Source organism: Triticum dicoccoides, chromosome 7B, assembly GCF_002162155.2.
Source record: "Triticum dicoccoides isolate Atlit2015 ecotype Zavitan chromosome 7B, WEW_v2.0, whole genome shotgun sequence".
Taxonomy (NCBI): Eukaryota; Viridiplantae; Streptophyta; class Magnoliopsida; order Poales; family Poaceae; genus Triticum; species Triticum dicoccoides.
This window is the reverse complement of record NC_041393.1, coordinates 383770457-383781102: the sequence shown is the minus strand read 5'-3', so window position 1 is coordinate 383781102 and position 10646 is coordinate 383770457.

Genomic DNA, 10646 nt, shown 5'->3' with positions numbered 1-10646 from the left:
CAAAGGATAAAATGAAAAAGGGAAAGGTGAGGATCACCTTGACTCAAGCATAAAGTAAAAACATAAAGTAAAAGATAGGCCCTTCGCAGAGGGAAGCAGAGGTTGTCATGCGCGTTTAGGGTTGATGCACAAAATCTTAATGCAAAAGAACGTCACTTTATATTGCCCCTTGTATGTGGACCTTTATTATGCAGTCCGTCGCTTTTATTACTTCCACAACAAGTTCTTACAAAGCTTATTTTCTCTGCACTAATAAGTCATACATATTTAGAGAGCATTTTTTATTGCTTGCACCGATGACAATTTACTTGAAGGATCTTACTCAATCCATAGGTAGGTATGGTGCACTCTCATGGAAAGCTGGGTTTAAGGGTATTTGGAAGCACAAGTAGTATCTCTACTTGGTGCAAGGAATTTGGCTAGCATGACGGAGAAAGGCAAGCTCAACATGTTTGGAAGGTTCATGACAATATACTTTAACTGAGATGTCGGAAAACATAAACCATTACATTGTCTTCCTTGTCCAACGTCAACTCTTTTAGCATGTCATACTTAATGAGTTCTCCACAATCATAAAAGATGTCCAAGATAATATATTTGTATGTGAACATCTCTTTCCTTATTACTTCCTATTAATTGCAACGATGACCAAAACTACGTTTGCCAACTGTCAACAACTTTTATGCCTCATAATTTCTATGTGTGAAGTTATCACTAACCATGTTATAAGCATATCAAACATATATATAAATTCAGATTTATGACATTCAATTCATCCCCCCCATTTACTCATAGGATATACATGAAGCACATGAGTAAATGACAAACTACTCTAAAAGATATGAGTGAAAGACACTGAGTAGTCAAATAATTAACTGGCCATGGGAGGGTTCCTTTTCTATTCAAAATTTCAAATCCAATGATTTTATTCAAACAGCAAGTAAAAAAATGACATTGCAAGGATAGCACAACTCATGTGAAGAAGCAAAAACTTAGGTTCAACCGATACTAACCGATAGTTGTTGAAGAAGAAAGGTGGGATGCCTAACGGGGCATCCCCAAGCTTAGATGCTTGAGACTTCTTGGAATATTATCTTGGGGTGCCTTGGGTATCCCCAAGCTTGAACTTTTTGTGTCTCCTTAATTCTTCTCATATCATGGTTTCTCTTTTTATCAAAAGCTTCATCCACACAAAACTCAACAAGAACTCGTGAGATAGGTTAGTATAAACCAATACAAAACCTTATCGTTTTCTACTGTAACAAATCACTAGAATTATTATTCACCATTTCATACTAAATGCCTCTGCATATTTAATACTCCTATCCTCAAATAGAATCATTAAACAAGCAAACATATGCAAACAATGCAAACATAACGGCAATCTGTCAAAACAGTACAGCCTGTAAAGAATGCAAGAGTATCAATACTTCCCTAACTCCAAAAGTTATGATAGAAAATTCCCACTGTAGTATATTTATCAGATCTCATTATGCAAAAAGTTTCAACATTATATCATGCTCTGACTTTGCTAGGGAATTTTTACAACAGCGGTAAACTTTCTGTTTTCAAACAACAACATGTATACTAGCAAAATAATAATGGTAAAGGATATCCTTAACATTTATTGAAATTAAAGATAAAAAACACTATTCTAAATAACAACAAGCTAATACTAACAAAAGAAAATGAAGCTCCAAGTAAAACACATATCATGTGACGAATAAAAATATAGCTCCGAGTAAGATGTACCGGTAGTTTTGAAGATGAAAGAGGGGATGCCTTCCGGGGCATCCCCAAGCTTAGGCGCTTGAGTCTTCCTTGAATATTACCTTGGGTCTCCTTGTGCATCCCCAAGCTTGGGGTCTTTCCACTCCTTATTCTCCTCATATCGATATCTCACCCAAAACTTGAAAACTTCAATCACACAAAACTTAATGGAACTTCGTGAGATAGGTTAGTATGATAAAGAGTAAACCATGCACTTTGGTATTGTAAAAGACAAGGTTCATAATTGTTTTCACATAATGACTACTGTACCATATCATTTCTACCATTTATATTGAGAAATATAAGCCATAGAAACTAGAAAACAAGCAAACTATGTGATGAAAACAGAATCTGTCAGAAACAGAACAGTCTGTAATGATCTGAACAATAACCATACTTCTGCTACTCCAAAAATTATGAAATAAATTGGTGGACGTGAGGAATTTGTCTTTTAATCTTCTGCAGAAATAATCAACTCAAAATCACTCTTCTGTAAAACATGGCAGCTAATCTCGTGAGCGCATTGTTTTTGTTTTTTACAGCAAGATCACATTAACTCTCACCCAAGTCTTCCCAAAGGTCTTACTTGGAAATTTATTGAAACAAAAGCTATAAAACATGATTACTACAGTAGATTAATCATGTAGACACACAAAAACAGTAAGGATAAATATTGGGTTATCTCCCAACAAGCGCTTTTCTTTAATGCCTTTTAGCTAGGCATGATGATTTCAATGATGCTCGCATAAAAGGAAAGATTTGAAACACAAAGAGAGCATCATGAAGAATATGACTAGCACATTTAAATCTAACTCACTTCCTATGTCTAGGGATTTTGTGAGCACACAATTTATAGGAACAAAATTCAACTAGCATAGGAAGGCAAAACAAGTATAACCTTAAAACTTTAAGCACATAGAGAGGAAACTTGACATTATTGCAACTCCTACAAGCACATATTCCTCCCTCATAATAATTTTCAGTAGCATCATGGATAGCTACTTTGTTCTCATAATCAATTGGAACCTCTTCCAAAATAGTGTAATACTAACTAAAATTGACACTCTTCCAAATCCACTTTCATAAATATCGTACAAAGATTCAACACCCTCCAAGATAGTGGGATCACTAATTCCTAAAGTTGACACTCTTCCAAACCCGCTTTAAATTATAGTATTATTCATACTCCAAAAGATATAAGTGAAGTTCCTGGAGCATTCTACAATTAATATAGACTAACCAATATCCAAGCTCAAAATATATAAGTGAAGCGTACGAAGCATTCTATAAAACCATACTCAAACGATTTAAGTGAAGCACAAAGAGCAATTCTATAAGACCATACTTAAAAGATATAAGTGAATCAAATGAAGTATTATATAAATGAATGAAGATCTATCTCATACTAGCATGATTCTTAAAGAAAAACAAAAACACAAAGGACACAAATCATGTGAACAAAACAAAAACCAAGGTATACCGATATTTGTTGAAGAAGAAAGATGGGATGCCAACCGGGGCATCCCCAAGCTTAGATGCTTGAGTATCCTTTGAAATATTTACTTGGGGTGCCTTGGGCATCCCCAATCTTGAACTCTTGTCTCTCTTGATTCTTCTCACATTGGTGACTCCTCGTTCTTCAAACACTTCATTCACAAAAACTTAAACAAAAACTTTGTGAGATCCGTTAGTGTAATAAAGCAAACTACCACTTTAAGGTACTGTAATTAACTCATTCTTTGTTTATATTGGTGTTAAACCTATTGTATTCCAACTTCTCTATGGTTCATACCCTATATACTAGCCATAGATGCAACAAAATAAGCAAACAACACTCGAAAAACAGAATTTGTTAAGAACAGGGCAGTCTGTAGTAATCTGGAAGTTTAGTAAACTTCTGTGACTCCAAAAATTATGAAATAAATTTTAAAATTTGAACAATTTGTACAGAAGTAATGTGCAAAAAGTTTCAGACCCATTTGACTTCCCAGTAAAAAATGTAAATTCATGCACTACATCCAAAGTTTCTCTTTTTGTTCTGCACATAGTAAGCAAGCTATTTTATCATCCTACAACCAAAGCTTGGTACATTATTTTTATAATACAATTAATATATACAAGGGGATAATTATTTACAGAGAAACTTCCATGAAAAATTCTACATTGTTTCCGTGAGCATGAACACAAGTGCTCAAGGTCGACCCTCACTTCTTCAATGCATAACTTTCCAATCACTTCTCTTTTTGAAAAACTTTTTTAGGATGAGAAGAAAGTAAATATTTTTTTAGTATTTTCATTATTTTTTAAAAAAAGTGTATGTTTCACCCACAACTAAACAGAAACAAAAGGAAAAACAAAATCTACTAAGTAAAGAAAGCAAACAAGCACACACGAGAATATCAACCCCATGCTATTGCTCCCCGGCAACGGCGCCAGAAAAGAGCTTGATAATCCCCATGTGCAGGGAATCATCATAGCAATTCCCAAAGGTGGAAGTGATAAGTATGGAGTGTCGAACTCAAAAGGAGCTAAAGGTAAGATCAATATTCTCTCAAGCCCTATCTGCCACTGGTACGACTCTACATGCACCGAACGTTTGCTTCCAACTAGAAATAAGAAATAAAACCGTGTTGTGGGTATAAAGAGGATAACTTTGTATGATATAGGAGAGCTAAAATATAAAAGTAGGTGCTGTTATCATAAAGTTAGAATATATTAATAAATAATATAAATAGCGAGTGTGGAATAATGGTGGATCGGTGTGCGGAATTGTCCTAAGCAATTGTTAACAAGATCGATAGTCGTCATTGCAATTTCATATGAGGGAGAGGCATAAACTAACATATTTTTCCTACTTCGATCATATGCTCTTATGATTGGAACTCTAGCAAGCATCCACAAATACTAAAGATCCATTAAGGTAAAACCCAACCATAGCATTAAAGCGTCAAGTCCCCTTTTATCCCATACGCAACAACCCCCTTACTCGGGTTTAAGCTTCTGTCACTCTAGCAACCCACTATAAGTGAATCATGCACGTATTGCAACACCCTACAGCGGGAATCCCTCACGCTTGCGCGACACGGAGGGCACCATAGGACAGCACCAAAATAAAACATACAACTTGTACCAATCTAGATCATCAATCAACTCAAAGACAAAAGATATCTACTCAAAACATCATAAGATGGCAACACATCATTGGATCATATTATGTAACATAAAGCACCATGTTCAAGTAGGGATTACAGCAGGGTGCGGGAGAGTGGACCGCGTAAAAGAGATGAGGCTGGTGATGATGATGGTGATGTTGGTGAAGACGATCACCGCGGCGATGATTCCCCTCCCGGTGGCACTCCGGTGCCACCAAGAGAGAGGAGGAGAGGTTCTCCCCCTTGTGCTTCCTACTCCATGGTTTTCCCCCTCTGGTCCTTGGCCTTAATGGTGATGATGGGCCCTCCGAGATCCTCCTACATGGCGTCCGGTGATGATGGCCCCCTCCGGCAGGGTGCCAGAGAGGGCCTAGATTGATATCTCGTGGCTACCGAGGCTTGCGGCGGCGGAACTTCCGATCTAGGTTAATTCCCGAAGGTTTCTGTATTTATAGGAATTTTTGGCGTTGGTTTCACGTCAGGGGGGTCTCCGGGCAGTCCACGAGATAGGGGGCCGCGCCCTAGGGGGCGCGGCCCCCACTCTCGTGGGAAGCCCGGGACTCTTCTGGCCCAACTCCGATGCTCCGTGGTCTTCTTTTGGTCCATAAAAAATCCTCAAAAATTGGCACGTCAATTGGACTCCGTTAGGTATCCTTTTTTTGTAAAATACAAAAACAAGGAGAAAACACAAACTGGCACTGGGCTCTAGGTTAATAGGTTAGTCCCAAAAATCATATAAATGCTTATAAAACATCATAGATGGATAATATAATAGCATGAATACTTCATAAATTATAGATACATTGGAGACATATCAGTGGGTTAGTAGGAGGTACGGCAATAGAAGCAAGACCACTTATTTCATCTCTACTAGGTGATTCTTTATTATGAGGTTGTCTATGAAACTTAGAAAAACTAAACTCATGAGACTCATCACCAAAGCTAACACTGACAGCATCTTTATGGCAATCTATCGTAGCATTGACAGTGTTCAAGAAAGGTCTACCAAAAATCATGGGACAAAAGTCATCTTGTGGGGAACCAAGAACTAGAAAATCAGTAGGATATTTTATTTTCCCACACAAGACTTCAACATCTCTAACAATCCCAAGTGGTGTGATGGTGTCTCTGTTTGCAAGTTTAATAGTGACACATATGTCTTCTATTTCAGCTAGTGCTATGTCATTCATAATTTCTTGGTATAAGGTAAAAAGAATAGCACTCACACTAGCACCTAAGTCACATACACCATGATAGCAATGATCTCCTACTTTAGCTTAGACAACAGGCATGCCAACTACAGGTCTATGTGTATCTTTTTCATCGGGTTTGGCAATTCTAGCAGCTTCATCACGGAAATAAATAACATGCCCATCAATATTTTCCACCAAGAGATCTTTAAACGTGGCAACACTAGGTTCTACTTGAATTTGTTCACAGGGTTTAGGTGCTTTAATATTACTTTTGCGAACCACGCTTGATACACTAGGTTTTACTTGATTCACGCTAACTCAACAGACACCTTCGAAGATACCTGTAGAGCATCTTTATGATCACTCAGTTACGTTGTGACGTTTGATAGCACACAAGGTATTCCTCCGGTGTCCGGGAGTTGCATGATCTCATGGTCGAAGGAATATGTATTTGACTTTAAGAAAGCAGTAAAAATAAACTGAACGATCATATACTATGCTAACAGAAGGGTCTTGTCCATCACATCATTCTCCTAATGATGTGATCCTATTATCAAATGACAACGCATGTCTATCATTAGGAAACCTTAACCATATTTTGACCAACGAGCTAGTATAATAGAGGCTTACTAGGGACATGGTATTTGTTTATGTACCCACACATGTATTTAAGTTTTCGGTCAATACAATTCTAGCATGAATAATAAACTTTTATCATGATTAAGGAAATATAATAATAACCAGTTTATTATTTCCTCTAGGGCATATTTCCAATAGTCTCCCACTTGCACTAGAGTCAATATTCTAGATTACATATTAATGAATCTAACACCCATGGAGTCTTGATGTTGATCATGTTTTGCCCGCGGAAGAGGTTTAGTCAATGGGTCTGCCACATTCATGTCTGTATGTACTTTGCAAATTTCTATGTCTCCATCCTTGACCTTTTCACGAAGGGAGTTGAGGCGTCTCTTGATGTGTTTTGTTCTCTTATGAAACCTAGAATCCTTTGCCAAGGCAATTGCTCCAGTGTTGTCACAAAAGATTGTCATTGGACCCGATGCACTGGGTATTACACCCAGATCGGATATGAACTCCTCCATCCAGACTCCTTCATGCGATGCTTCCTAAGAAGCTATGTACTTCACTTCCCACGTAGATCCCTCCATGACGCTCTGCTTGGAACTACGCCAACTGACAGCTCCACCATTCAATATAAATATGTATCTGGTTTGTGACTTAGAGTCATCCAGATCTGTGTCGAAGCTAGCATCGATGTAACCCTTTACGACGAGCTCTTCGTCTCTTCCATAAATGAGAAACATATCCTTGGTCCTTTTCAGGTACTTCTAGATATTCTTGACTGATGTCCAGTGATCCACTCCTGGATTACTTTGGTACCTCCTTGCCAAACTTAGCAAGGCACACATCAGGTCTGGTACACAGCATTGCATACATAATAGAACCTATGGCTGAGGCATAGGGAATGAGTTCCATTTTCTCTCTATCTTCTGCCATGGTCGGACTTTGAGTCTGACTCAATTTCACACCATGCAACACAGGCAAGAACCCTTTCTTTGACTGTTCCATTTTGAATGTGTTCAGAACTTTGTCAAGGTATGTGCTTTATGGAAGTCCTATTAAGTGTCTCGATCTATCCTTATAAATCTTGATGCCCAGTATATAAGCAGCTTCACTGAGGTCTTTCATTGAAAAAATCTTATTCAAGTATCCTTTTATGCTATCCACAAATTCCATATAATTTCCAATCAACAATATGTCATCCACATATAATATCAGAAATGCTACAGAGCTCTCGATCACTTTCTTGTAAATACAGGTTTCACCGTGAGTCTGTATAAAACCATATGCTTTGGTCATCTCATCAAAGTGTATATTCCAACTCCGAGATACTTGCACCAGTCCATAGATGGATCGCTGGAGTTTGCACACTTTGTTAGCTCCTTTAGGATCGAAAAAACCTTCTGGTTGCATGATATACAACTATTCTTTAAGAAATCCGTTAAGGAATGCAGTTTTGACGTCCATTTGCTAGATTTCGTAATCATAAAATGCGGCAATTGCTAACATGATTCGGACAGACTTAAGCATCGCTACAGGTGAGAAAGTCTCATCGTAGTCAACCCCTTGAACGTGTCGAAAACCTTTTGCAACAAGTCGAGCTTTGTAGACAATGAAATTACCATCAGCGTCCGTGTTCCCCTTGAAGATCCATTTATTTTCAATGGCTTCCCGATCATCGAGCAAGTCCACCAAAGTCCATACTTTGTTCTCATACATGGACCCTATCTCAGATTTCATGGCCTCAAGCCATTTGCCAGAATTTGGGCTCATCATAGCTTCTTCATAGTTCATAGGTTCGTTGTTGTCTAACAACGTGACTTCCAGGCCATGATTACCTTACCACTCTGGTGTGGTACGTGTTCTGGTTGACCTATGAGGTTCAGTAGTAACTTGACCTAAAGTTTAATGATCATCATCATTAGCTTCCGCTCTAGTTGGTGTAGGCATCATGGGAACGTTTTTCTCTGATGTTCTACATTCCAATTCGAGAGAAGGTACAATTACATCATCAAGTTCTACTTTTCTCCCACTCACTTCTTTCGAGAGAAACTCCTTCTCTAGAAATGACCCATTCTTAGCAACAAAGATCTTGCCTTTCGATCTATGGTAGAAGGTATACCTAATAGTTTCTTTAGGGTATCCTATGAAGATGCATTTCTCCGCTTTGGGTTCGAGCTTATCAGGTTAAAGCCTTTTGACATAAGAAACGATAGCTTAGGTTTCTTGACAAACCATAGTTCATATGGTGTTGTCTCAGCGGATTTAGATGGTGCCCTATTTAACGTGAATGTGGCTGTCTCTAATGCATAACCCCGAAATGATAAAGGAAAATTGGTGAGAGACATCATTGAACATACCATATCTAATAAAATACGGTTACGATGTTCGGGCACACCATTACGCTATGGTGTTCCAAGTGGCATGAGTTGTGAAACAATTCCACATTGTTTTAAATGAAGGCCAAACTTGTAACTCAAATATCCGCCTCCGCGATCAGATTGTAGGGACTTTACTTTCTTGTTACAATGATTCTCCACTTCACTCTGGAATTCTTTGAACTTTTCAAATGTTTCAGACTTGTGTTTCTCTAAGTAGATATATCCATACCTACTTAAATCATATGTGAAGGTTAGAAAATAGGAAAACATTTAAAATCAGTTGGATGATTGTTGGCTTTGTCAGCCACCTCCTGTGCCATGCGATCGCACGCGCGATCTTCTGGCAAAGATCGTCCCTATGTCTCCCACGTGAAATCCCACAAATCGTCACGCATGAAGACTGAAGCTGAGTGGTCCTTGTCATGTTTAACTGTTCCTTCCTTTTACTTTAACTTTCGCACGTAGTGCTTAGCCACGCACCTATACATGTATACGTGATGCTACAAATACTCTCACAAGAAAACTGTAGCAAGCATTAAATGAGGAGTCCAACATATTCTTGACGTTGATTGGAGTCCTTGACACCTCTGCCGTTGTCGTGGTCGTCGAAACATATGTAATATCATAGCAGCATTAGAGCATCCGGGCTACCATCGTAGCATTGTTGAAACAGTCATGCCATCGTCCCAACACTGCAGTTACCAGGAATAGTGTCATCACAGCATCATCGATGCAATTCATCAGAGCATCGCCATGGTCATGGAAGCACGTCATCACAACATCGCCGTGACTATTCAAAGCATGTCGCCCTTGTGGTTCATCGCAACATCGCCATGGTTGTCAAAGCATGCTGTCACGACATCATCGAAGCAGATGGGTTGTCGTCGTAGCATCGCCCGTGGTTGTTGAAGCATGCCATCACGACATCATCGAAGCAGCTGGGTTGTTATCATAGCATCGCCGTGGTTGTCGAAGCACCCGCCGTCAAAGCCGAAGCACGCGGAACATCATCTAAATAGTAGGGTTGTTGTCATAGCATCGCTGCGGCTGTCGAAGCATGATGTCGCAACATAATCGAAGCAGTCAGGTTTTCATCATAGCATCACCGTGTTTGTCGAAGCACCTGCCGGGGTCATCAAAGTACGCCATCGCTACACCATTGAAACGGACAACTTGTCATCGTAGCATCACTGCAACCATCAAAGCACAATGTGGTCGTCAAAGCATGCCAGCATCACCGCAGCTGCTGAAGCATGCCGTCACGCCATCACCACGATCATTGCAACATTTCATTGTAACATCGTTGAAGTGGACGGGCTTTCATCACAACATGCCTCATAGCATCGCCGCCGCCATTGACGCAATCGGGTCAGAGAGACCGCCGTCCAGCGAAGCAGCACTATTGACGCCCTCACACTACGTCTGCAACAGTCAGACCACCGCCCATGGCATCGTTGTCTCGACTTGCAATGCGTATACCCTCGTACGTAGCAGCCACTCCGCCTCTAGTCTTTAAAGCAGCTTGTGTCGCTGCCTGAGCATGGTTGCCTTGCTTTTTTAGACCATGA